This window comes from Anopheles stephensi, unplaced genomic scaffold (genome assembly GCF_013141755.1).
Source record: "Anopheles stephensi strain Indian unplaced genomic scaffold, UCI_ANSTEP_V1.0 ucontig38, whole genome shotgun sequence".
NCBI lineage: Eukaryota > Metazoa > Arthropoda > Insecta > Diptera > Culicidae > Anopheles > Anopheles stephensi.
The window spans coordinates 30,546-54,370 of NW_023405324.1; the positions used below are offsets into that span (position 1 = coordinate 30,546).

At 44.1% G+C, this 23,825-nt stretch overlaps 1 non-coding gene across 1 annotated transcript; it reads right to left on the reverse strand.

Annotated features, from left to right (window-relative positions):
- Positions 1-10,063: 10,063 nt before the first annotated feature.
- Positions 10,064-10,135, reverse strand: Trnae-cuc. Its single transcript has one exon. It is a non-coding gene; the product is annotated as a tRNA-Glu (tRNA).
- Between the last annotated feature and the right edge of the window lie 13,690 nt (positions 10,136-23,825).

Genomic DNA, 23,825 nt, shown 5'->3' on the forward strand with positions numbered 1-23,825 from the left:
CGATTCCCTCTAATTTTTGTATCGATTCTTTCTCACTTCTTTCTGGATTCTCTCTCATATCTCTTCCATTTCTCTCTCATTTTTTTCGTATTTTACTCTCGATTCTCTCATTTCATTCCCATTCCTCTCATTTATCTCTCAATATGCTCTCATTTCTCTCATCTTTCTCTCTAATTTCTCCCTCGATCATCTCTTATTTTAAGGGAATTCTGTATCCTGCTCTTATATCGTCTCTGACAAAGAGTTTTATTCCTTATTTTCAATGCTTTGACTTTAAGTGGCATATGTCTGTGAAAATGTAGTGTCTATTTTGTCTATAATATATTCTATTGTAAACACTTTGACCTTCCAGTATTCAGATGTACGTTTCTATAAGGTTGTTTCTTAAAGAATCATTAAGTTTAAAAGCATTATCGCACCTTCAATTCGTTAAAGTGTCCGTTCCGTAACGTCCTCGATATCTACCTGCGTAACCATTGACCTGTGTCCATCGCTGTCACTTTCCGTTAATTTCAATTTCCTAATCAAATCCTGTCCTGTCAACTCCACCACCACGCTTTTCCCTTCCCTTATATTTCCCTTTCCCCTCCCCCAATCAAATCGATACAATTTTCATCAGCTGCAGCTGCAGGCCCAACGCTTCCTACCGAGTGAAAGCAATAATTACCGGGGAGAATCGTAATGAATGGCACACCACCATTGCGTCAGGAAATGATACAAATCAAACCTTTGCTGCATAATGCAACAGTGCAGCGTGAGTGGCACTCCAACCTAGGCGAATGGCTTCATTTATTTGCGTGCGAGCCTAATCGAACCCAATCGGAACGATGGTCAAGACAGGCCGAGAATGAAGAAATCTTTTAGTGCTAAGGTTAGGCTGCATTTCTACGGTTTAGGTCGAAGCCCAAAAGTCTGGAGACTTTTCCTCGCCGACTGACCCTACGGATTGGAGAACGTTTAAAGTGGCCATTTTGACGTACGGCTAGCGCATCACCACAAAGATGCGGACATAAATCCATCACATCTGCACCAGGGCTGGGTGCATCTGGGGGCGGGGTGTTCGGAGGTGGGTTTCCGGTGTGTAATTTTTCCGCGCACTGCGTGATTTATTGAAACGGTTTTTGTTTGCTGGGCCCGGGCTACATTCTTTAGATTTCCCATCGTCTCGGTGCGTCGTTGTGTGAGGGTTTTGCGCTGTGCTCTCCACACCAACGAAACGCGCCGGCCGAATGTTATGCATTTCGGAAAGCCTTAGACTACAGCGTACGAAGGGGTCGAAGGGGACTGGCCGAGGTTTCTGATACCTATGTGGTCCTATGTGGCCGGTATCTCGCTCCGGTACGAGGGAAGGCAACGACGACGACGGTTCCGGGAACCGGTGGATAAAATGTGTTATTGATTTATGCATCAGATCGACCTGTATGCCGTCGAGTATGCATGGCGTCGATCCACGATCCGGCTGGGGGGAGGGAAGCTTTGGAAGGGAAGTAGAAAAGGGGACGTGGATGCAAAACGGGTGGAAACAGAGTTATTTTTCATTCGTGTCGTAAAATTTGCATATTCATAAATTTTGCAACTCTCGCCCGCTAAAATAGATGGAGCGGCTCAAGCGATGGGTTCCGTGTGCGTCTTCGCTGGATGAAGCAAGGGAACAAGAAGGCTGAATGGGAGTGGGGGGGGGGGGGGAATATGTCCAGAGCAAGGAGGGGAGTTTACAATACAAACGCGTCCGTGCAATGGTGGTGATAAAATGGAAGGAAACCTAGAGGAGGTTAGTTGTGATGTTTGGGGTTCCAGTGAGGCGTCCCATGTGTTCCGATTCGGTTTAAGTTATGATGCACTATTTCCAGGCGGATGGTGGAGTACAGCAAATGTTGGTTGGACTGCGTGTGGAATATAAATTATTGATATTTATTTGATTTTAAAGTTCGAACCAGTCGGCAAAGCTGGTTGGCGTTTAATTCCAGTATTTCAATTCGTTGTAGTAAAATAAGGAGTTTAAATTGGAAACAAGATTTTTATATGACCTTCGTTACCCTCAAGGATCGTCGGTATCCGATTTAGTACATTTGTACTAAAGCTCCAAAAAATTGACGCCATGCTCACATGGAAAACAGTCCTTTATTAGCTTCAGATTTCTCCACCAAGATTGATTTAATCATCTCAATTTCAGTTTTGGAAACTAAATCCAACTTCCAACCCTGCTCTTACCGAGCCCTGCACAACCATCGCGTCCCTACCTACACTGCACGATCACAAATTAGACCAACATTGTTAGCCAAGCCATGAGCAAGCAAACAGACAGCCAAACAAGCAAGTAAGCAAACAAACAAACACCTCAGCACCACCGTAGCGCGCTACCGGCCCTGGCCGGTTCTTATTGATTCATTAACCCATTATCAAATCACTTCCAAATTACAGTGTTTTATTGAAAAGTACGGTAATTTGATCTTATTTTCACTTAATAATCGCGCCTAATTTGTAACACCCCTGCCGCCTGCCGGGTCCTTCTGCTGTGTTGGCCTTCCGTCTATCGAACCGATTCGGAAGTAAAAACTCTTCTCCACCTCATCGAACTACCCCACGCGTATAATAGGAGCACCACTAGCATCACCTTCTGCGATACGGCTAGCGTAAGCAAGCTGACTCCCTTGATGGCCACCGATGGTGTGTGTGTGTGTGTGTGTGTGTTGCACAGCCCGCAGGGAAGCTATAATAGGGTTTTCGTTAAGCAATCGGTGTGCACCAAACAACCTGTTCCCTCGCCCGGATCGCTAGCAGTCGGCGCTCGACGAATTTTGTCGTGAGCCAGCTACTTGGCTTGAGCCGAAAAACTATCATCATCATCTTGCCGATCATACGACCCGCTTAGCAATACCAACATTCGCGCGCCAGATCGTCAACGTCATTATTTTTATTATTTTATAATAACAATAATCATTATGATCATCAATATCGTAAAGAGTCATTATGTACTTAGCACATATTTAAAGCACAAAGCGCGCAGAGGTTCTCTCTCTCTCTCACTCTAGCTGCACCGATCACAAGCCCTTTGTCGCTAGTAGCTGATGGTACTGATCGGATCGAGGTTCACACTGTGAACCCTTAACAAGAGTCGAATAGCTCGTTCCGCAAAGCGTCAAACACCTCTCACCCGGTGCAGATCGGCACGGCTCGCCAGCCTTGTCCACTGTGAATCGATCTATCCGAAAATCGAACCTCCACCGTGAAACCTTCAACTCGATCGTAGCCCTTTGATAACGCTTGCCATAAATCAAAGCTCACGGTCCAACCCACTGCTCTGCGAGAGAACCGTCCTATCCGCTGGCTCTTACTGGCGGGGACGCAACCTTCCAGGACACCGGGATTGATTGATTGATATTGATTCGGAGTTTTTAATGAAAAATTCTTCCACAGCTCCCCAAACCGGGCGTGTTCGATCGTCAGGCGTTCCTTGAAAATAAAAATAAAAAAGCCGATCACATCCGACTAATATAGTGTTTTTCGTATAAAACGGTAATATATTTTATTGATGGGTGAGTCGTAAATCATGACCGAAGCTGTCAGAATTTCTAATTGCAATGCGGAGCATCGGATGATTCACGATGGTTGGGAGGCTTGCAGTGAAGGGAGGGCCAGGAGGAACGGGTGGCAAGCGAAGGGCACACATATTGGCAAATAACATTTGTCATGTTTTGTGATTGATTTCTCAACAGTGATTGAATTTTAGTTAGTTTTTTATGAATGAAAACTCCTTGAATAGTGATAGTCTTGATGCCCATGATGCTTTGGTTATCACCTGGAGGGTTTTCGAGTCAAGGACATCTTAATTTTTTATGTTACAAATGGGTTTTAATGTATTATGGATCTCCCAAACAATCATCAATTTCTTTCTTAAGCTTGCACATCAGGTCTTGAATGCTGATGTGCGCTGTCGTCGGCATTGGAGGTTGTGGATTGATCAGCTCTTAAGCTCTTCGCTTATGGATCTCATTGGAGAGGCCGGCTATCAGCACAATAAATTGGAGAAAGATTCTCTAGTTTATACATGATATCAATGGATAGGGACATCGTAGATGTGGATATGTCTTATCTAATCAGTCGTCAATTTCTACCAAGAAGGATACCTTATACCTCACCACCAAGTCTTACAGGCTTGTAAGTTTAGAGCGTTATAACCCAAGACCAAATATTTTCAGAATGACCCTGATAGCAGGCATGGCCTAAAGAGGTCGTTAAGACTAAAGAGAAGTAGACTTCTGACCTCAATAAATTTCAACTGGAACATTAGGCCTATTCTGTTTATGATTTTGCTAGAAGGATGTTTAGAGAAAGCACTCTCTTACACAACTGAATTGGTTTTGTCAGTTGACATCACTTGACTATATAGGCATGGTCACGTCATGAAGATGAAACTGGACCGCCAGACTCCTTTCCAAGTAAAGGAAATCGACTGTCTAATTAATCCACTAATAATAACAATTACCCTCAATACTCTAAATTGTGCAGCGGAACAAACTTGCAAGGGTTCGGTGAGCTAGTTATGTCATGAGAATGACAACGATCAACCCATCCTGTAGAAAATCGAATCGCTTTCTCTCTTAAAGCTCTCACTTGATTTATTTATTAAGTTTTTTTTAATGCAAAATAAGGGCCAGAAAGTTAACCAAACAATCGGTTTACAGAACGATTTCCCGGCTGTTATCACATTTTCAAGTACTGTGCCGTGCCACGCAAACCCGTCCAGCACGAGGAAAATTACATCGAAATGTGTCTCTGTGTCATGGCATTTTCCAATTGAGCTACGTTTCATCCCGTGCTAGTCACCCCTTTTGGTCGCTTTTCCATGCACACACACAACAAACAAAAAAAGAAGAAGCAAAAGCCGAACCGAGACGCTTGTCAATCGAGTCAATTGGGTATGGCAAACGTAATTATGAAAAATCGCAACGCGGCAACGGATTCGGACGGAAACGTTAAACCGTTCGGGTGTCCTCCACCTTTTGTTGTGGCTGGGCAATTTGCAATTACATCTGTATTTTTCCATTCGTCCGCCTCGTTTTTTTTTTGTGTCGCTTTTCCCAATTTCCACGCAGTTCGACAGATTGTCAAACGGGATAGGAAGATGATTTCCCGCGGGGTGTCTGTGTGTGTGAGCTACAATGTAACCTCGTGCATCGTTTTGATCGACACGAACAAAACGGATCTGTGCCTGAGATGCATTTGCGTGCATTCCAGCCGAATAACGCCGTCCGTTTTGCTTCTTCTTTTTTTATGTTGTTTCGATAATTTAATTTAATTTAACTGCATTAAGAGGCACATTTACTGTGATTGCGCAATTAGCCGTGCATTATCAGGCACGCGCACGGTAGATGCATTTGCATGCCAGCACCAGAAGCAACCGGCTGCAATTGCCTTGCAGACACAAAGCACCATCGGTGTGGCCATGGTTCTGTGTGCCGGTGTGTGTCTCGTGGTTAGTGAAATGTTTTATCATTTTATTGAGACCATTGCGGCTGTACAACTTGTAAATAAAGGCCGTCGTGGGCCACACCGGGCTACATTTCAATTGTAGAAAACGCGCGCTGTGTCTCATCCCCAATTTCTTCCTCCAAGTGCCTTCCACGGGGTAGAGCGTTCCATTCCCGGGTACTATGCATAGGCATAAGTGGAACGGAATTAAACTGCGTCTTCGCCGCCACGAATATCAACCCCTGGGGGGCGTCCAGCTTAATGTTGGAGCAATTATTACGACAAGGAAACTCTCCACCACTTAGCTCACTCACTCACGCAAACTGACTTCGTCTTGGGTGACTTGCTTACCAACAAACCCTCTCCCGCTTCCCCCCCCCCCCTCCCTCATCAGCGGTGGGGAGTCTTCCTTCCCATCGAAATTGATTTGTTCCGACACTCGTTTAGCGGTTGTTACTTTCTCGCCTTCGCTTCATCACTTTTGCCCGCATCACACACACACACACACACAGCCCGCCAAATCAAAAGCGAGCAATTTAACGCTGGTTTGAATTCAATTAATTACAACACTTGTTCGTACTTGGTTGGCGGGTGCTTCTGCTGGTGTGCGGAGGTACGTTTGGTTGGTTGCTGGATATCGGAAAGAATTCATGATGATGCATATCAGGGACTTATTATCAGGAGCTGTAAGACTACGCCTTTTGGTGGGATTTTTTTTGCTAAAAACCTTGATCGATTCCTGATCTTTAATTTGCAATATTTACATCGCTCATAGTTTTCGATGTTCGTTTGTCGAAGCATTGGGCGCGACAAAGTCTCTCGGCTAGGCTTGAAGCTCTTATTGCGATAGTCATATTGAGCTACCATATAATATTTCTAGAATATTTCCTCTCTTTTTCCAGAATATCTTGCCCAGATTATCCTCAGTATTACTCGGGATATGATATTCAAACTTGCCCAGGGTACGATCCTCATATTTCGGTGTATTAGACCTATCGACGAGGTACACCGCCTTCGCACAACATCTAAGGACCTCAATCGAAAGACCCCTCACATGTTCGAGCTTAATAAACACTCGGTAAGCCAAAACTGTCCAATTATCGAACGCTTGCGCTCATTCCAACATTAGTTGAATCTACTCTATATCTTCAAGGACCTCATTCGGATCAACTACTTTATTCTAATACCAGGACCTTACTCCAGATCTAGAACTCGTTAGTGTCCTTTAAAGTACCAAGCCAAGGAGTCCTCTTTTAATGACGAACGTTTTGTAGGATTGATATAAAGGATGTTGAAATTAGTTTCGAATAGCTTAGGAATAGATTATCGGGATCAAGCTAATGATTCAAATTGCATCCAATTTGAGGAAATATATCAGCCACAACGCATCACCATTCTCCACGCATTTACATTTCTTCCAAAATAAATTCCCCTACGATACTATCTTCCTTTTCAATATTATCTCTACTAGGCCGACGGAAGAAGTGTTACAAAATACCGATTTTTATCATCCAAATTCAACTCCTTACGATGGCGCACGTTTCGTCGAACAATCGCAACGCAACGTATTGCAGCTGCATTGCGAATCGTTTCTTGCGTTTGCAAATTTCCGAACCGCTAATCTTACCAATTCGAACACGCTTGAGACTCGCGATCGTTCGTTGGTCCATTTTTGTTGGTCCTCAAATTCTTCAAGGGACGAGAACCATGCCAACATGCAAAACTCTTCCGAAACTCGTTCATCACCTGGAAAGGAACCGAAGTTCGTGCAATGGTCGACCTCATAAACCACTGCAGTCCATGAGCCGCCACCACCCGCCTGGATACTTCACCCCAGCTAGGCAGGATATGTATGTGTGCACCCCATTGGATGGTGCATGGAATGTACACATTCCACGAACTGCACGATCCCATCCACGAAGCTGGCCGGAGGGAATCGGTGTCCCCGGAAGGAAGGTTTGGTTAGAAGGAACACAGCACAAAAAATACGCGTGCATATGCATTTTTATGGTTCGTCCTGAAATGGAAGAGAGAGAGAGAGAGTGAGAGCGAGCGATGGTTTGCGTTAGCAGAATGCATAAATTCGTACCAGCTCGCAATGCCGACGGTTTGAGGCGCTGTGAGCCGTTTCGATTTTCTTGCCCCACGGGGCCAAATCCCAATTCCGCCATCGTTTCAGTTTTTTCGAGGCGAAGGATTTACGCCGCTGTCTGGTTGCCCATTGCGGTCTCTAGCGCTGGCGTGTATCCGTGAAAGATGCATAAGAACGGGTGTGGCGAGGTGGTGGTGTGGAGCGAGGACATTAAAAATACATAAATTTTGCCCCGTTGTTGGCAACAAGGCACGGCGGTAGAAGGCGATGGGGCCGGTGGTCGCTTCTTGTCAAGTTCGGGCTGGATATCCATCCGTCCGTCTGTGCATTAGCTGAGGCTGAGACTTTTCTTTGGTTTGATTCTGGTTTTTCTTTACGGGATGGATGCGTTCGGGCGCGATGGAGGCTTATCTGTGTTTTTCGTTAGCGTGTGGTTATCCCACGAGTTGCCTTTGTTGGGCGAATTTCATGTCTTGTTGATTAGGTTAGGAATGCACGTTTGAGACGATATTTTTGGCAGATATTATCAATTTGTTGAACTTAAATTCTAAGGATTTATACCGTGTTTCGTTGCATTGATATGTTATAAAACTAATTTAAAAAATTAAAACATAAATGTAGAAGTAAAAATTAAAGATAATAAAAGTTATAGAAATAGTAATAAGACGAACGAATAAAAAAAATCTATCAATTGGCAATCCAAGATCCAAGGGGATTACTTTTCAACTTACCCATCCGGTTCGTCCCGATGGTACTTGATAAAATATTATGCACCATCCATTCTGCCATGCTTTGGTGAGTTCTAGCAAACGGAGTTGCAACCCTCACCGACTCATGACTTGCCCTCAGAAAAAAGAAGGAAGGAAACCAACAGCACAACAACCACAACAGCAAAACACGCAACCCTTTTTTCCCTCCCACATCTGCCGAATGGTCCTGACACCGACACCCTGGGTGGGTGGAAAGTGGGCAGCCTGTGGAAGACAAAAAAAAACCGTGCTTCAACGGAGGTTTCACAACGGCACCGGAATATAAATCAAGCCATTCTCGGGGCAAGCCTTGACGTTTGGTGAAAAATTCATCGGCAAAAGGCATCGGCCACCTAGAAGACTGGTTGAGCTGGAGCCGAGTGCGAAGAGGAATCCGCGAGACCGAGAATCCGATCGATGGATGATCCGAGTGCATGCGAGCAAAACGGAAAAAAGAACGCACTCCATCGCGAAGGTTACCACCGCAAGCGAAAAACGTTAATCCTGCTCGGTCCGTCAAGAAATGCTGACGACGTACGAACGACGAGTGTCAGGGGGGGCGGCAAGTTATTCACGGTGCAGTCTGCAGCGAGCTGCTTCTTCTTCGCCTCTCGGTTTGTGGTTTTCTACGAGCTACGAGAGTGCTTCGATTTTTAAAATGGCTGCTGCAGGCAAAACCAACGGCGAAGGAAACACAATAACAACAACGACTTCTCGAACTCTCCCACGCCATGCCGACCCCGACGGTGGAGTTGGGCAAACATCGTGCCCGGCCGTTGTCGAAGCCTTCTCGACGGGCTGCAAATGGCGGCAGATTCATCATGCTTGGAGTTCGTTTCGTTTTGCTTCGTTCGCGGTGTGGAATATGGAATATCGGGGCGAGTTTTTGGGGGCGACCAGCTTTAACCCTGAGGAGAGAGGGAGAGAGGTTGGATGGGTTGAGAGCGGAGACTCGATCTGTCTGTGTGCGCACACACAAACGAGCGTTTGTGCCTCCGCTACTCGGCACGCTGGTAAGATGCAGATCGACTGGGCTGGGTGCAGTTCTTGTGATTGGTGGAGGCTGCACGACGGATGCGTCATAGGTGTGCGAAGGTGGTTGGGGCAACGAAACCTCGATCCGAAGATGCTTTTCTTTTTGTCTTGGCTTTTTGGTTTTTCTGGCCGCGTTGGTGGATACTGGTTTTTGATGGCTTTAAAATGGCGTGCTCGAAAGGAATTCGTGAAGTGTGTGCTCGATCGATACCGAGAAGAATAAGCAGTTAAGTAACAGAATTGTAGAGAAAAGATAAAAATATTTCAATAAGAGGCACTAGTTGGAAGAAGATCAGTTAAAGCTTATAGCTGTTAGAGACTATCCAAAATATTTGTTTACTTCTTACAATGTTTGAAGAAATAGAATAAAAACCCTTCTAAACACTCTAAAATACCCTAAAGCCTCAAAAACAGACATCCAAAAATAAGTGAAACAAAAAACTTGGAAGGATTAGGATCAATTCTCCGTATCAGATCTATCATGTGACAATTTTTCAAAGATAGAAATATGGCTAAGCCTGTTTAATGAATAAAATAACCTTAAAATTACATTGGCTTCTGTGGTTGTACATTTTTTTTTATAAAACCAGACAAATGCCTCACTTAACTGAGACTTAACCTACATAATGTAATAATAATATACAATAAATTTCACAGAGCATTATTCTAAACTGAAATGGAAGGTAGTAAAAATCCTGACAGGAAAAAAGAGGCTTTCCCATACCGGGAATCGAACCCGGGCCTTCCGGGTGAGAGCCGGATATCCTAACCACTAGACAATATGGGATTGATGCTGGTTGTCTACATAATAATTATTTTCGGTCGGTTTGGTTTGGGTGTCCCCAACAACACGCATGCGCAAACGAAAATAGAAAGTGATAACGTTCTGAGCCTTGTAACAATTTGTGTTCGTTTGACTGCAGATTTAGGGAAAATTTTGAAAGTAGCGAATAAAACAATAAGTCTTGCCTGTTGCGTCTGATACTGTCAGATGCATATTGAAATATTATTTATTTTTACGTTCAGTAATTACTCATGGTCTTCTTCTAAGTTTTATTTGATGTGCTCATAAATTTTAGTAAATCCTAATCCAAACAAATGTGTTAGCAGTCACTTCGTTTTACATGTTTTCTTTCCTCTGAGCTACTACTCTAACGCTACTTCATAATTTACCAAGACAAATTTACTGCTACCACCATCGCAATCTGCCCCCGCGCATTCTCTCATAATAATGCTCATTAGTGCATAGATGAATAATTGAGCATCGTCGGCTAACCGAAAGTCCGTGGCCCGTGTCCTTCTCATCTCATTTCCCCGATCGGACCAGCACGATCTATGACCCTTTCGGAATAATGAGAGACCTCGACAACTCACGTGCGCCGAAGTGACTCACGATTTTCCACCGATCGAGCAGTGCTGCTAAGTCGTGCAGGTTGGAGGTTCATTAAAACTTATAAAAATTAAAATGCAATGCTAAAGCTGTCGACAAGCGGCAGACGAACTTGAAGAAGTTAGTCGATGGTGGAGTACCCATCCGGGCGTACCAGCGGGAATGGATAAATAATTTAAAATAAACCTATAATTGTGCAAGGTCGTTTGAGGCACGCGCACTTGCAGTTGCGAACGTGAGGTTAAGAAAAAACGACAAAGCCACAGGCCCATCTCAGGATGATGAAATCCGGCATTAGAGAAGGATTTGGTGAACTGATGAAGGTTTGTTGAATTGTCATGTGTCGTCTGGCTGGTTGACTAATGTTCTTCACTAATCCACACACACACACATAAAACAAGCCCGGCAAATGGTCATTACGACTGCCAGCGAACTCTTATCGCGATTTGTTTCCCACATCACACAGCGGGAGCCTCTGGAGCAACAGACTGTGCAAGAGAACCCCATAATCTTAGCCTCGAGGCTGCGTTATTGAAGCGCGTTCACGCCATTTTTCATTATTTGACAGATTGCAAAGCGCTCGGTTGACTCCGACTGCAGCAGACAGGCTTCATTACCCATGGGGAAAAGTGTTCCCGTTTTCCAAGAACACATCAAGGCCATCGAGCCGAGTTTCGTCGGTTTGTAGTTTTAGGAAATGTAAGTCCTCCCATCCCTGCTTGAGTAAAATCATGCACTTAATCATGCACTGTCGACCAACGGCTCAATATTATTTGGTGGAGAAGAAATGCACTCCCAACTGAGCACCCGATGCTGGTTCCGATGGCAAACGTTCTTCGAATTTTATCTCCCCGCTCGTACAAAACGCACGAGAGCCAAGTGTGTTGGGAAGAATTAATCGTTCCTGCCGGACGATTCGTTATGCATTTGGGTCGCTGGTGCAGTGTAACACGTTAAAGTTCGGGGTTTTTTATCGTTTCACACACACACACATGAAACTTTTCCAAACTTACTCGAGAAAAGGCAGGGCGCTCTGCAACCAGGAGGACCAGGCTTCTTCCTTGGAACCGCATGTCCATGTCGTTTGGACGAGTTGCTCAAGTCAGGCCGTTCGTTGCCTGAAAGCGTATCATTATCGTGTGCAGGCGCAGCAAAAAGACCGGCGAAGGAAAACCGACGTGGAGGTGATCATTTTTGGGGAACTCCACACACACACACGTACGCCAAAAGGCTGGGAAAAACGAACGATTTTCGTCTGGAGAGGCCTTCCTGATACGAGAGGTGTTACGGGTGAAGTGAGGAGTCGAAGACGATCATTCATTTTACCCTGACGTGTTGTTGGTGGGGTTTGTTGGCGCAAAATGAAAATGCATATCCACATGACAGACGACTGAGGTCGTCCGGCTTAAGAAAAAAAAAGGAAACGATCGACAAACGAACGAAGCGAACGATCATCTGTCTCGAAACAGTGTTGCATTAGATGCACCATCTGAGATGGAAACGGTACCCACCGGGAACGGCACCGGCCCAGCCGTGCACAGGACGCGCTTATTGCCGCTGACCTTGAGAGACGGAAGAGAGTAGAAAGCTATAATTTAATTGCAATTAATAATCGGTTAGTCAGTTATGAAGAAGTTTCGGGCCGTCGGGATTGGCGGGTTTTTCGCGTGCAGCAGTCGCTCCCGGGGGTAGCTGGAATCGACCGATTGGGCACACTATGGAAATTGACGCTGGCCGGTATGCCATTTTGTTTGGGTAAAGGTGATTCCCTTTCGGCCGATAGCAAAAAGCTTATAATTTGCACATGTTTTTTTGGGTATTCCTTCTTTTTTGAGGTTTTTGATGCTTAAAGTTTGAAGAAAAATAAAGACCAAAGGATGTTGTGGAGTAAATTTGCTTATATTTTTTGTTCAATTTCTTTCATGTTTTTACATATGTTGATAATACTGTCAGTAAAGAGTATAGAAGTGTTTTTTTGTACTGTTTTATTTTTTCCTCATGTATTACCATGATTTTGTAAGCTTCATGATAATTTTATTATCCTCTGTTGGACTGTATAACTTATAAAGGTTCTTGACATACTCTTGGACCTCAACTGTTTCTCCTATTTTTAATGTAAAAAATATTACAGCTCCTTTGTAAGTCTTTGTTGGGGGAAACTTGTTTTTCTTATTTACATTTGAGTCATCCTTGAAGCAAGGTTCAAGAGGCTCTCTTCAAGAATATTTCTTCTTCTCGGTTCATTTTTCTACCCTCGCAAATCTTAACAGCCACTCTCGAAAAGTGCAAAAGTGCATCTTGTGTGCAACGAAGCCTAACACTGCGCCATTGCATCCTTTCCAATCGCGTTGAATATATATTCTCACGCTTACCTCACTGTGTGACTGCGTAGCGTTCGTCAGTTCTGTGCGCAAAGTCTCTGTTTTACATTTCTTTTCCCTTTTTTCCGTTGCTGTTGTTTCCGCTGTTTCGCTGTTGTCATTCCCAGCCTGATCTGATCAGCGGAAGATCTGACTGCTTCGATTGGCAGGGCGAAAGAAGTTTCAGTTTCATCCCACCCTGACATGGACGAGACGAGTGTGTGGCCTACGATCTCATGCGTGTGTTCGACGGCCCTTCCTGTTGGCTGTTTTGGGCCGTGTCCGTCCGTGTCAATGCCGGTGTGAACCAAACGTCCGATGTGCCGGTCATCGCCAGTGGATGCCCTGACTGACAAACCCTTTGCAGACCAATCAATGCACGTTGGCTTATCTTGGCCAGACGGACAGCTTAAGTGTCTGATGCCCGGAGAGGGTGAATCTTGAAGGTCAGCACGGAGCTGATGGGGTGTCAGACAGATCGCCTTCTTTGGGATCCTTTTGGGAAATGGAATTCTTTTCGCTAACAGACGAATAAAGCTTTATCTTTAACTTAGTGCTCAATGTGCTCAAATTTACTTAACGTATCGAGTTTTAATTCACCACCTAGAACGTGTCAATTGCCGGGTAAACATTGTACTACACGTACACTTTAACAGAGAAATTACCATCCATCATTGATGAGCCATAAATCCCTCGTCACACCCGCTCCACTCTAGACACTCCACAATCAACATAGCAACCCCTCCCGGGGGTAAACGACAACGTCAACACCCCCCCCCGACGACTAATTCCGGGTTTTAGGCCGGATTTTCCGCTTTTTTCCACTTCCGATCTGTGCACTACGCTTGCTCATTGCTTAATCACAGCACATGTTTGTTTACATCGATTTATCACCCAACCCGAAAGATAGATTATCATCGCTTTAAGTGCCTTAATTTCACTTTAATCACCCGCTAATTTAATTGTCCAATTTATTGCCTTCGGTTCGGTGGCTTCGGTGACGGTGTTACCGGATCGGTGGCGTGTCGCTCCCGTGGCACCGCGGTGCCCACCCTGCAACCCTGGGTCGATCGGTAGTGGTGCGAGCGTTATAATTTTTAATTCAACACGTGGTAGGTTAATTAAGTTAAATGGTACTGGTTATTTGGAATTTATTAAAAATTGAGTTAAAAATATTTCGAGATTTCGATGGCAGAAACACTTCCGGAAATTATAATAAAGAAGAGTTTGAAACGAAAATTTTTGTTAATGAAAAAAAGGAAATATTTTTGCTACATATTTTGTATAAAACATAGTTAAAAACCATATTCTTGGAACACTTTTGACCGTCTTTTTCTCACGATTGACAGTTGACCATTGTGGAGTAGTGAGAGAATCGTGTCTAGCTAGCGCCTGCCAGGTGGCGCTAGTAGCGCGCAGCGTAAGCCACGCCTACTTCTTCTTCTGCTCAGCAAGAGAAAAAAAACACAACAAAACAAATACAGTCAACACGGATACAGAGTCCATATTGAAATATTTCACCCCTATTGATTCGTTTCAACCCAACAGCGTGTTTCGGTGAAAATTGTGACCTACCAACGGGAGTGAGAATTTTCATTTTACTTTGGATTATTTTATTTCAAAAGCTTCTTAAACCTTCTTAGCTAATTGTTTTCAATATTAAATCATTTTATTACTTTTTTCTTTTCTCTTCAAAGTTCATTTTGAACGATGTCACTAGACTATTACAGACACCTGAAGGAAAGACGTCGGCCAGTGGTATCTTCCACACAATAAATAGGCCACAGAGCACCGTGCACAACCATACCGGAACCTGAAGTGGCCACAATAGCGGGACACACACACACCACGGGACGCGTGCGGTTTTCGTTTGCCGGGCCCACCACCAACAAAACCCAGCGAGGGCAAATGAAATCGAAACTTTAATTTAATGTTAATGATACACTCCGGCCACCGGTGGTGGGTGGGTAGGCAGCGGGGGGGCTGAGCGGCGGTGAAGGGCTTGCTCAGACAGTTTAAAATATATTAATTAGAGAAGCGCAAATAAATGTGATTATTGTGATTGTTGTGACTTTCGACGGTTCCGTACGAAAGATGGAACACAAAGCTAGTTTTCGTTCTTGCCGAAACAGGTGCTGGTGGTGCTGGTGTGGTTAGTTTTTCTTCGATGCAGGGGGGGGGGAGGATGTGGAAAGGGGGAATGTTGGGAGGTGGTTTCTTTTTTCTCCTACGCAATCGGGCGAGAGAAATGACCGCCGAAGTCGAACATCAAAATTGCTAACTAACAATGGAACAAGACTGTTCCGGTACTGGTGTTTCTGAGCGGGTTTTGGATGAGATCGGGAAGGGATGATTACTTCGGCGGGATGAGGGGGCTTTTCTTTTTGTTTGTTTATTTGATGGTTTGATGACCCGTTTCGGGGTGGCTTTTGTTTTGTGGTGCTGTCGAAGCAAAGGATTTGCCGTTTTGGCTCGTTTTCCCACACCATTTAGCTGTGAGAGAAGTTCGGTGGGAATCTATCAATTTAAGGAAAAACGGGATTTTTTGTTGTGTATTTTGCTGTTGGAAAATCTTTGCTTTCCAAATTCACCACCCAGCATTAAAGTAATAAATAAAAAACTGTCAAATTCTCGTCGGGAAAAGCCCTGCGTTCGTGTGTGTGTGTGTGTCCCTTCTTCCCAACCGGTCCGGCCCACCGTACTTTGATCAATGCTAAACACTCGGCAAAGCGTCAAAGCCTGCCCTTTATCAGTGCGATACGATCACCAGATCGCTTATCACCGCAAGATGATGCCTGTTCATTGTTGTGTTTTGCTCCAGGTTTTTCCTCCGTTATCCGCCTTATCCGCCTTATTAATTGAACGGTCATGTAATTGCTATTGACGGCTAGCGTGCGCCGTCACCGTTCGATGAGGTAACAGCACCACAGAGGTGGGGAAGAGAGGGTGGGGGGATATGCGTTACTGTTCGCGCAACCCTTCTGTGCGAAAACAGTCCGCGCGCGCGCTCGAAAGGGAAACAGTTTGTGATTTGTGAGGAAGAATGATCGATCGACCGATCGAACGACTCCATCTTGTAGTTACCCTCCTCTGGGGCGAGAAGTGGTGGAAGGGATTCCTGTGCAGCGGGTAGGGATCGGGAAGGGAAATCTCATCTCCCCGATATCGGAATCTTACCCGCAAGTACACCGCATAAGGTAACGCATTGTGCGCGCTGGAGATGGCAACGTTACTAGGAATTTGAACCGGATTTTGTAGCCAATCGAATGGGAGCGTTGCTACTGCTCAGAGGGATTCTGTATCCATGGCAACTTCAAGTGAGTAGTGTGATTGTGAGTAGCGCTCCTGTGGTAGCATATATGATTAAATAAAACATACAATTATAAGGATGTGACCCAAGAAACACTCCTGGGTCTTATTTTTGATCGAAATTTGCTGTGTGAATCGGTAGCCTAAAATTTTATTCTGAAACAAACCAGTATTAAAGAATCAATTATCAAACTTTAAAACCGATATAGATAGATAGTCCTAAATAGATCTAAAGAACGGCATGGCCGAATATTGATTGAATATTGATAGAAAGAAATATTGATCTAAACACTTTAACACAGACAGAACGATAAAGAAGACATACCACAACAGAAAGATAAAATAAAAATAGAAATAGGTGAATGCAACCAAAATGGCAAGAATTTAACAAGTTTTTTTTTATTCATAAAGAACGGCCTTGCCGTATTGCTGAATTTAACAAGTTAAGTGAAACAAAATTTCAATTTGTTTTGTGAATTATTTACTTTACCAAATCAATATTATTCATATTCTCTTCTTCTAGCCTAATGACCTCTTAGATCATGCCTGCTTTATCCAAGCAAACATTTCATTTTTGAGCTTAAAAATATTGCAATTAAATAATAAATAAATATACAATAAATATATGTACAGAATTACCAGACAAACACAAAATATATTAGTCAATGCAGCATAGTCGAGAAAAATCCTGGTAAAGGCTGCGATGATAGCAAGCCATATTTATAAAATATTTTGGAAGTTAATCTTTGCTAATTTCGACAAGACTGAGGAACATTTAAACTTTACCTAATAAAAATATAATACTTTTCCTAATTTTATGCGAGCTGTTTAAACAAAACATTAAAATAAGCTATGTTTAGAGTAAAATTTAAAAATTAAACCATAACCGAAAGGTGCTAGAAGAAGCCGGCCTTCTTTAAATGTCATTTTTTAATAATTAAATGTTTATTTACTTTTTGAACACTCTTGTATTATAATAACAAGCATCAAATCGATTAATGCCACTTGTCGCTTTAAATGGCGAGCATGCAAAAATCAACACATCACACACATCAACAAGCCAATTGCCAATAAATCAATCAAGTGTCCTATACTTATAAGCTTCAATTGTTGCGCTTCGGTGTAAAGACCCTTTACCGAAAATCGATCAAAACACGCACAAGGGCGACGCCTTATCGTCGTTTAAGTACTTCTGCACTGAGGCAAAACGGAACTCCTGTCCAGGGTTTTTTTTTCGTCCTGGTGTGGAAAATCCCTTCATCTCTCTCTCTCTCTCTCTCTCTCTCTCCCTTGTGCTCTTTTGGGGTAAATGATTTGAACAATAGAAGTGAAGTGTTGTAGGAGATTTCTTTGCCACAAAAAAAAGATCTGGGCCCATCCGCCACGAAACAGGAGCCGTACACCCAACATCCAACTTCTGGTGCGTTGCTGGTGCGTTGCTGAAGACGTAATAGAACAATAAACCACTTAATATTTTTTGGAGAGCAAAGCAGTTGGTCGAGTGGCCTGTGGCCGTACCGTGCAAAGACGTTTCCGGTTTTGTTTTTGTGCTGCCGTGCTGCTGTTACTGTTGCGTTCTGTTCGTACATTTTCATCCGATTCATTCTATTCACCGTTTACTTCCTATTCGAATTTTCTGCACCTTCACCGCCGGCACTCCCCTCCCCCATCCGCCCTCTACCGTGGGTGTTAGCTATCCGTTTAGGCTGTTCTCCCCTTTAGACGTGAGCACACACAACAACAGTAACAACAAAAAAGGTAATGAAAAACGCGCCACCGTAAATGCTGCGCGGGATTGAAAATTCATCCGGAGCTCCGAAAGATCCGACCGGCTGGCTGGTTGAGTGAAGGAAGCTGGTTGGTGCAACGGGTACGGAAAGTAATGGCAAATGGAATGTTACAGCACTGAGGGGAAGGGGGGGGGGAGATGAAGCAAACGAAACGAAACGAAAAAAAAGAAACGACCGAGCATTGTTTCCACCCCAAACGCAAGAGTTTTCCGCTCACGGGGCTCCCACGGACCGGAGACTTCTTTACGTTCTCCGTTTCCGCTGTCGAGCGCTTTGTCGAGCGGCTTGAGAATGATGGGTGTATTTTGCTGCACTGGGTACCACCACTGCTGCTATTCAGCAAGCGTTCTTCACTTCCCGGGTGGAGATTCTTCTCTCGGATGAAGCTAGAAAGAAAAAAAAACAACTCGTGGCTGTGCATTTTCAGACAGATTTTCCAACCGGCCAGAGAGGTTATTGGAAAATAGTTTGAATGTTTTATGGGGTTTTTTTTTCTGGAGAATCTTGTACAATGTAGCATTTTGTAAGGAAATGCTTATCTCACGAAGGTAAAAGGCCACAATATTTATGTAAAACTAAAATTTTAATGCCAGAACACCAAAATCTGAAGCTTATTTAAGTAATCAGCTTTTTCATTATACCAAGCCCTCTATTTGCCATTACTTCTTAGACGAAATTCAGCTGGACTGTTTTCAAAACGTGCATCGTGCAGATTCTTGTACTTAGGCAACGGTAATCGGAATGTATTTTAGAGGTTCAACCATCTATTGAACATTTTTTGTATAATTTACTTGATTTCGTCTAGTCGAATCTGCAACTCACAAGTAGAAGAAACCCATAAGAAAAATCTAAAAATTCAGCGCCTGATAGCTTTATCGTTATGAATCATTGATCCAAGGGTCAGCGTCTGATATTCAGGGCAAAATGGACCTTTTCATAAAAAAAATTGCTGTACATGTCCGAGACAAAGACGTCCATTTGACAGTGCCACAGAATCACTCAGAGCTTCAAACGGCTTATGTCTATTAAATAGTTGTTGAAAGACTATCTAACCAATTGGATAGTAAGGCAACGTTGGCTCTTCTTATATTGGTCCACACAAATTTTGAACCTCGGTGACAAACTTGCGTCAAAGGACTCCTTCCAAATTATTTTATCACCAAATTTCGTGTAAAATGAGGAGAGTTAAGAGTTTCTAGACAAATGATTTCTTTCAGCCAAAGATTGAGCGAGTTCCAGAGTCTCAATCAATGAGTCGATAACTTCAACATCATAACGCGGAACGACTGGAACCTAACATCGAGCTTCAAGCTAAATCCCAACATTCTGTCAATTTATTACAAGTTCTCAATGCGATGTTTGGTATCTACTGTCGGATCAATAAAATTTTTAGAGACCGAATCACACCATTTAGCGGTTTTATTTGCATTAAAATTTGTGGAAATAAATTTATATGATAAGAGATAGACTTCAACCTTGAGACTTGTCGGAGACTACCGAGTAAAAATGTATTGGGTTCTTTCTGGAGCTAATTTTTTTTGTCTCTGAAGCTCGTGCAAAGAATCGAGGAAACCCTAAATCGAATACACACTCACCCATGCCACACTCTAATGTCAGTATTAACAAGTTGTGTTTCTGTGATTGCTTTCAAAACTTCCCGAAAGACCAGATTCCCATTTTTGTTTCACAAGCACCAAACAACAAAAAACAAGATCACCTAAACAAAAAACTACATTAAGAAATCACGCAACACATGCACAAGGCGTAAGGGGCAAATGGGATTATAGCACACTCTGGGAGTGTTGCAGTGTTGTCCGTGATGTCTGTATACTACAACGTCCACCCTTCTATTCCTTTATCTTTCCAGCGCTATTCTGTGGCAGAACAAAGACACAAATGCAAAGAAACAAAAACTTCAGCCATCAAACATCAAATTATCCATCCGTCCATCCTAAAGCGCCGACGACGACAACGAATCCGCCATTTGCCTCCGGAAGGGATTTCGTGCAGCTAATCGGTCCCGACCAGACGTCCTGCAGAATGGAATAACGAATGCTCGTACGTATGTTGGGTTCTTCAAGCAAAAAAACAAACAGGCGTCCGAATCTGGACACCAAAGTCCACGGGATTATGAATTTTAAATCCAAGCTTGCTGTCTCAGACCGAGACTTTGGGAGTGGATGTGTGCATTAGTTATTGTTTCGGTTGGCTCTCATTTTTACATGCCGCTTTGTGTTAGTCATCTTAGCATTCTTTTTTACAGTTTCATCAACGAAGTGATGCAACAACAACAAAAAATCACACAAGAAGTGGATTAGCTGCTGCTTGAAGCTTGAGGAGTAGCGAGTTGTAGCGAGCGAATGCATTAAGCGGGAAAGAATGATTGCACTACGGCTGTCAAATGCTGTAAACGAGCGGCCTTAATTGCTTATCAAAACTAATAATGAAAACTTTTTGTTGAAAAGATATCTTTCCTTAACAGAACTCGTCTTTCAAAAAGTCATCTGTACTCTCAAACCTAACCATGGCAGGTCATTGTCCTTCGCTGGCAAGTCCAATGCAATTTCTCAAGTCTTCAACATCGAACCCGCTTCCCCGGCACAAAATGCTGTACGTATTTTGGTCGGTTTGGTTGCATCAGAAATTCTCCGCATCGACCGAAAACAATTCACATTTTCGTGTGCCTGTTTTCGCCCAAAGCGAACCAAACAGACACAACACAGCAAAGCAGCGCCTGAAATCAAATGTCACCAGGCCCAGGGCAGGCCCCGCTGGTGGAACCGGTTCGGTGCAAAAAAGCGGGGACGCAAAGGTTCCCCTTTTGCTTTGATATGTTCCGCAAAGTCGGTTTCGATTGGATTGAACAATTTTCCGTCCCCTCCGTCCGGGGGCATCTGTCTCATCCGACGGTGCGGATGCTGCAGATCGATGGCCGCGAAATCGTGAACTATGTGAAGCATTTCGACTATTTTGCATTAATAACTTTGTTACGCGCGGGAACCCGGGAAGGTGTAAAGCGGTGTGTGCCCTTCTTCGGGCCGGAGGGGTTTTTTTCTTGCAAAATCGCTGCACTGGAAATGGATTTTAACCGGGCTGTGTTTTACGATTATATTTGCACGCGTTTGGGGGCGATTGCGCTGATGGGACGGTGAATGGATAATGAAATCAAATGGTGAGATTATCGGGCGCATTAAAAAGCTCTTAATGGGTAGAATTAAAGAATTGATGTGTATGGGTGGCTTGTAGCGTCATTTGGAGCTTGTGAGTAGATCAAATTTTTATTTCTTTGTTGCACAATGATCTGTTAAATGGTCCATAGAGAGCCCGTAAGAAAGAAGTCTGAAGTCTTTGGGCTTAACGATACGAAGACTTTGCGAATTCGAAGCCCACAAGGGCAAAGGCCCGAACACAAAAAGATCTTCCTTCTCATCAGCAGAATCGATTAGGCCTACAAATTCTATTCCACTCAGAGCCTCCAAGGAGCCAAATACGCCACTGTCTGAAGAGGAAGAATTAGCTTTGAGCTAGTTTAGCTCTTACTTAGGAACAAAAATGTTGATGCCATCGAAGACCGATGTTAGCGACTGGAACGGTTGACCGTTTTAATTGGAAAATGCTTGGTCTTATAGACTTATAGACGAGCTCCGTCTGCACTAAAGACACAAGTCGAGCTCCTCAAAAGCTAGAATTTTTAACTAAACATTTGGAGAACTCACATATGCTTCGGATAAGAGGAAGGTATTCGGAATATTTTCTGAAGATACTTACAAGGCATTATGGAGGAACTGCTCTGGTGATATGATTAGAAAGACTCCGTACTTCCAAATGGCTCTAATCACATTCTACTGACACGGATTATGGAGCTTAATTGTGAGCTGTTAAATAGAGCTTAACTGGTAGGCTAAGATCCTAAGGCCTATATAGTGTTGTCAAGCGCTAACGTATAGCCTAATACATCCCAAGTGCTTCAAGATCTCAGGGACTTTCGAACACTTCATGACAAGCACAATTTAACACAAACGTACTACCGTGTGACTTCATTTTCCATCAGTGCATTAATTTCTTGGCCAGTTCGTTAGCTTCCACAAACATTGTACCTTTTGTTTTCTAAACTTTCTTTGCCTTTCCCAAGCACCGCTTCCATCTTAACAAAACAAATACTCGCCCGTTGAAAAGTAAACGAAACAAAAAACCCAACTCAACTCCGACATCCGTTACCTCTTCTCACTGAATCGTTCCCAACCAGCCCACACCCCACAGACTCGGCGCGACTTTAAAAAAGAGGTCCCGCTTCACATTAAAACCCACCAAACCCTCATTTCACTCGCAAGTGTCTCGCGAGATTTCAATAAATTAATTTTATTTGAAACCATTTCTCAACCTGCTCAAACGACCTGCGCCCGATTCCCACCGCACAGCGACAGATTCTTGTTTTTACTCGCCCACGCCCCCTTTTGGGGGGGTTGTGCGCGAAGAACAATGGGCAAAGACAAAGGTCGTAACTGCCGCCCGGTCAGCTTCGATTCCAGCGTTGCGTCCTTCCGGTCCTCATTCTGTTGCGACTGTTGCACATCGGCGCGGTGCATTTTTTCGAACGGCGGTTGGCGCCACACGCGGTGCATTGCGCGATGCCCGGGATCCGGCAAAGATTTATGGTTTTTGGTCAATTATTCAACCGCTGTGATTGATGTGGAACCGGAACGGGAACCACAAAAAGGAGTCGGAACCGGGGCTGACAAAAATCTTAGACCGGAACTGGGAGTTGTGGGGTACCACATTCCCTGCCTAATGACATTCTTGGACCGAACGGTGCTCTGGTGCTGCTCGGGATGCATTAAGGAATCATTGGGGCGCCGGGGACATGACGAACTTCAAGCTTAATGGAGTGGAACGGTTTGGGCGGTCAGTTTGCCAATCGTGTGCTGGTGTTTTGTGGTGTAAAGCGCGCCCAAAGGACACAGGTTCGGCAAAGTTGGTGAGCAAATAAACAACCACAAGCCAGGAAGGTATTCAAAGAGCAACGCAACGCAACACACCAAAGACTGGGCGAAAAAGAAATGCTCCAACAAGCCAACAGTTGTAAATATCAATCCACGCGTTTTTTGGGAACTGCAAGAAAGAGGAGAATAATCCAACCAAAAAAAAAACACAAAACACACACACACACACACACACACAAACGCACACGAGCTCCAGAGACCGCAGTCTACAAAACAAAAGTCCGGATAATGATCAGTTGCCTTCCAAATTACTTCCGACTTCGGGAGGTACCGGGTCAAATTTGTAGACGCATCATTATAATAATTATATAACTACGATTATCATCTGATTTCGCCCGGCCCGCAGAAACCCGCCGAGCCGGGCGTCCCGGGTGATGACGGAGGACCGTACTCTCCGCTCTCCGGTGTACGGTGCCCTAGACATTGACCGGAACACACCTTTTCCTGTGAGGGATTGCGCGCACCCCGGCCAGTGGAAGATCCCTAGCAGCGGAATCTATCGCATCATAGATGACAGGCGCCATCGTCCGTGGGTGCGTTTGTTCTAGGTTGAGGCGGAGGAGGAGTCGAAACAATGTCGATCATAATTTCCCTTCGTGGATGATCGCCATGTGGAATGCCGGGTGGT